We start from the raw sequence: 5,952 nt of genomic DNA on the forward strand, positions 1-5,952 counted from the left end.
GTCAATTCTTTGGTTTCAGGGCTTGTCTCCCAAAATGAATGGAATCCCAACTGTAAGTAGTCCATATTGCCTTGGTTTCAGAAAGAAATCTTAGAATTTTTTTTAAAGCTATATAAGTACCTAATACTTACCTAGTTTTATTTTGTATTCTAGGAGAGAATAAGTTGTATAGAATATGATCTCTATAGCTTTATTTATTGCTACAGGTAACTTAAATGTTCATTATCATCTACTGTGTGCAAAAGAGACCTTATACTTGGAAAATTGGAGAGATGGAATGGCAGAAGAAATGGTTATGTGATTCATTGGAGGCAGGAGGAGGCACAACACAAGAGAGATAAGCATGAAAGTTTGGGCATGTAAAATTCAAGCCATCAGTACAGCAACCAGGTAATGACAACATTAAGACTGTTAAGTTTGTTAATGAAGTTGGGACTGGAACGGCTATGAGTAATTTGATAGTCATCAATCTATATAATGGTAACTAAACCATTAGAGTGGGGTGTGATGATTCACTGAGAAAAGGACAAGGGACAAGAAGGTAAGTCATCAACAGAATTCAAAGGACAAGCACCATTTGAGAAACAAGAAAAAAAAGAATTCAATAATGGAAGATTGTTTTTAAGTTGTCATACGATTTTAATTTATCTTGGCAAAACAATATGATGATGAAAAGGAAATTATTTCAGATATCTTTTAAAAAGTCACAAATTCCAGATTTTAACTCCCCCAGTCTCAAAACAAATCAACAGAAAACTCAAAACTTAATTTGCAAATTAATATATAAGAGAAACATCTTCATTTGAAATATAAATATGAAATTGAGGTATCCACATAACCCATACTTACAGGACTTGTTTACTTGTTTTTCCTATGAAAGACAGATTGAAATTTGAAGCTCAATTCTACACATTTAAATTTTTGTATATTCTAATTTCCCTTTTCTCTTGGTCTTAATCATTTATATATTTTCTGACTTATCTGTTAAGAGGCATATGATCTACTTTATTTGCATTGCAGAATATGATAGTGAAATAAATACATTATTTAAACCTCACAGTGGATGTTGTCATTTTCTTTTTTTAGTATTTTTTAATTGTCAATGGATATTTTATTTATTTATTTATATGTAGTGCTGAGGATTGGACTCAGGGCCTCACACATGCCAGGCAAGCACTCTACCACTGAGCCACAATTCCAGCCCTTGTCATATCCTGAGATGAACACATTGAGGATGGATAAAAAAATAAGGTATGAAAAATCAAGCTTGTTTAGTAGTTCTAGACAAATCAGGCTGGAAACTCCAAGAAGATAAGTACAAGCACCAATCTTAAGATCCATGAAAAAGCCAACAATAACCACATTGTTTGGAGACACCAATTGTACAAGTATGACCAACAAAATCCTATGGAGCTTCAGTATAGATTTTTAATTTTTTAAAAAATTTATAAGCTGATGTTTAAAAAATAATGACAGTGGAATGCAATACAATTCTTATTACATATACACAGCACAATTTTTCATACCTCTGGTTTGTATATAAAGTATGTTCACACCAATTCGTGTCTTCATACATGTACTTTGGATAATGATGTCTATCACATTCCACCATCCTTGCTAACCCCTTGCCCCTTCCCTTCCCACCCCTCTGCCCTATCTAGAGTTCGTCTATTCCTCCCATGCTCCCCCTCCCTACCCCACTATGAATCAGCCTCCTTGTATCAGAGAAAACATTCGGCATTTGGTTTTTTGGGATTGGCTAACTTCACTTAGCATTATCTAACTTCATCCATTTACCTGCAAATGCCATGATTTTATTCTCTTTTATTGCTGAGTAATATTCCATTGTGTATATATGCCACATTTTTTTTATCCATTCATCTACTGAAGGACATCTAGGTTGGTTCCACAGTTTAGCTATTGTGAATTGTGCTGCTATAAACATTGATGTGGCTGTGTCCCTGTAGTATGATGTTTTTTTATCCATCCATTCACCAGTCTCAAAGAAAAGATGGAAGTATAGTACAAGGAACATTTTTGTTTCTTGAACCATAAATTACCGACCTAATACCATATCATGCCTGAATACACTCAATGGTCAAGTAAGACATGCTCCTACATAACCATAATACAATTACTACATTCAAGATATTCAGATTCCATTCAAATTTTTACCAATTCTGCCAATAATATCCTTTACAAGAAAGGATCCAGTTCAGAATAAAATTGCCTTTGGATGTCAGGTATCTACCTGCTTTAGTCTGAAACAATTTCTCAATATTGCCTTGATTTTTGTAACCTGGACACTTTTGAGGATTATAAGCAAGTGTGTAGAGAATAGTATGGTTTTCTCTCATGTTCCCTCATGATAAGGTTATGTGTTTTGGAAGGAATTCCACATAAGTGATGTTGCATTCTTCTCAGGATCTACCAGGGGGCACTTGATAACAACATGTCCCACTATTAGGAATATTCTTTTGGATATACCTGCCAGAGTTATACACTGTAAAATTATTTTTTCCTTTGTATTAATAAGGATTCTATGGTGAAATATTATGAGACTATGTAAACATCCCATTCACCCATTCTTTATCAAACTTTCAACTTACATTTGGGTGTGGACTTGAGAGTCCCCATTTCATTCAAAGGTTTATAATCCATTATTATTATTTATTTCAGTGGTCAATTTTGTCCCAGATTTGACAAATTGGAACTCCTTCTATCTGGCTTCTGTGGATTTTAACAGGTCCTTATAGTTCTTTGAGCCTTCCTTACTTTCTCATACCTGCCACTCCAGGATCTTGTATTTGCTCTGCCCAACATGAGACTTTTCTTCAGAAACCCCTGGTTCCTATTAGAGGGGGGATATTTACAGAACATGATCTGAGTGCTAGTGTACTCACTTGTGTATCACTTCTCCTAGGTCCTTTCAATGGATAAAGCTAATGAATATACTTATATGTGTTTATATATTGCATATACACATTTATATCTATGCTTATTTTTATATCATAAATATGAGGAAAATAAATGAATTCACACCAATAATTCCAATTCTAATTTAATACCACCGATTCATTATTCTAGTGTTGTCTCTTCTCTGACAGAAATGCTAGTTCTATTATCCTTAAATATTTATACTTCTGTTTATAAACAAATGTGATTGATTCCCCTGGGAGTAACCAATATCACAGTGGCACTGCCATACATGCTCTGGATAGATAACTCTCCTCACTGTGCATGTGCTTCAGTACACGGCGTTAGGCCATCACGGCTTCCCTTGCATGTTCATCCTCACCAAACAACTTTAGGTTACAGTGGTTAGGAAGAGGAGGGAAAGAAAATCATCTTTCCCAGCTAGGCAGGCAAGATATGCTATGATAAGGACTCAATTCTCTGTTGCTGGCTTTAAAGATGGATTAAAAGGGGATGATCCGGCCTGGGGATGTGGCTCAAGCGGTAGCACGCTCTCCTGGCATGCGTGCAGCCCCGGTTCCATTCTCAGCACCACATACAAAGATGTTGTGTCCTCCGAAAACTAAAAAATATTTAAAAAAAAAATTCTCTCTAAAAAAAAAAAAAAAAAAAAGGATGATCCAAGCAGCTCTAGAAACGAAATGGTGCTCAACTTATAACCAGCAAGAAAATGGTGACCTTGGACTTCCAGATGAAATGAACTGAATTCTGCCTACTACCCAAGTAAGCAGGAAATAGATTCTTCCTGGACCTTTCCAGAAAATAATGCAGCACTGCTCACACTTTGATTTTAGTCCGGTGAAGCCTATATTGGGCTTTTGACCTACAGAACTGTAAGATAACAGATCTGCATGACTCTAAGTCACTAATGTTATAGTAAAATTTGTTACAGCAGCAAGAGAAGGCTACTATATTGGCTATTAATATTCAGTAAAAGTTCCAAAGGTACCCACAATTGAAAATATCACTTGTATTTTGGATAAGTAGTAGTGGAACAAGTTGAGATCCATATAGAAAAAGTAGGGGTGGGGTTGTGTCTTAGAGGTAGATAGTAGTAGAAGAGACAAAATCTAGAATAGAAGAACAGTAATTACTTCTGGATACAAGGGAAACAAGTGACTGGGAAGAAGTATAAATGTACTTTCTGGAGCAATGGTATTTTTCTTCGCTTTGATTTATTTGTTTTTGGTACTGGAGATTAAACCCAGGGACAATTAACCACTGAGCTACATCTCTAGGCCTTTTTATTTTTAGACAGGGTCTCCTTAAATTGCTTAGGGCCTAAGTTTGCTGAGGCTGGCCTCAAACTTGTAATCCTCCTGCCTCAGCCTCCCAATCACTGGGATTACAGGCATGCACCATCATACCTGGCCCTTTGATAGTATTTTGATTTGCAAAAGTGAATCTGTCAAAATTCTTCAAGTGGTAAATTTAATATTAATGCATTTTATTGTATGTAAATTTTACCTAAAAAAGCTATAACTAGATACTAGAACTTTTAGTTAGTGATATGCATGCTAAAGTGTTTAGGGATAAATATACTAATGTCTGTAATTTACTTTGAAATGAATCAAAAAGAATACAGGGCTATAGAAGAATACAGGGCTATAGACATGGCTAGTTATTTAATATAGCAAATATAGAACGCAATTTTAGTCATACTATTTAGATGGTAAACACATTTGGCATTCATTGTACAACTCCTTTTTCTGTATGCTTGGAAATATTCATAGTAAAATATTGGTGAAAACATGAAACCATCAACCTATAATTCTACTCCGCAAAAACTTTTGTGAGCTTTTATTTTTCCTTTATTTACTTATTCATTTTGGGGTGCTGGGAATCAAAGCCAGGGTTTTATACATGTTAATAAGCACTACCTGTGAGATATAGCCCTAGCCCCTACCAAATGAGAAGTTTTTAGACAAAGACAGTTTTTCAGCTGTTGATCCTCACTAAAAAAAAAAACTGTAGTGGATGTTACTTCAGGTAGAAGAAAAGTGAACACAGGAAAGGGAAATGATCAAAGGAAGCAATAAACCATCAAACAGTTATGTCTCCATATGTGTGTGTGCATTATTTTGATGCTTATGTTTAAAATTTGACAGGATATACTGTTATCAAAGCTTAAACTTAATATTTATTTTCTACCCAGCAGTACAATGATATTAGACTACTTCAATTCCAATCACTTCTGCCAATTTATAAACCATTGCTATATTTTCTGAATTATATATAAATACATCACAAAGATAGCATAGAAGTGGTAAAAGCAATGATTTTCATTATTCTAATAACATTTTGCTGGACAGGAAACAAAGTTGAGTTTAGACTTTGGTAACTTAAATATATCCAATTAAATAAAATTTTTATCAAAAGCACTAAATATAAGTAGAATGCATTTCTTCCCAAAGACTAGAACAAAAGGGTGATGGAGGCAGAAAGGAACCAATCTAAAGGAATAAAGGAAAGAAATAGAAATATTTAAAAAGTTACAATCACAAAACAAAATGGTAGAAATATATATATGTCAGTAAATTTCTGGACAAAATCTAATTAAAATCTGTTGTTTTCAAGGGATATATTAAAGGAAATACACAAAAAGGGTGAAAATGAGAGGGCAGAAAAGACATCTGGAAAATATTAATTAAAAGATAGCAGGCGTAACTATCTATAAGGTGAAACAAACTTTAAGTAAAAGCACTATTATAAAGTGATCACTTGGGGCTGGGGGTGTGGCTCAAGCGGTAGCCCGCTTGCCTGGCATGCACGGGGCGCTGGGTTCAATCCTCAGCACCACATAAAATAAAATAAAGATGTTGTGTCCACTGAAAACTAAAAAAAAATAAATATTAAAAAAATTTTTAAAAATAAAGTGATCATTGGGATAGTAGAGGATAGAAAAGGTAGCAGAATACAACAGTTACTAATATGGCATTATGTAAAAATGTGGATGTGTAACCGATGTGATTCTGC

This window comes from Callospermophilus lateralis, chromosome 18, assembly GCF_048772815.1.
Source record: "Callospermophilus lateralis isolate mCalLat2 chromosome 18, mCalLat2.hap1, whole genome shotgun sequence".
NCBI lineage: Eukaryota > Metazoa > Chordata > Mammalia > Rodentia > Sciuridae > Callospermophilus > Callospermophilus lateralis.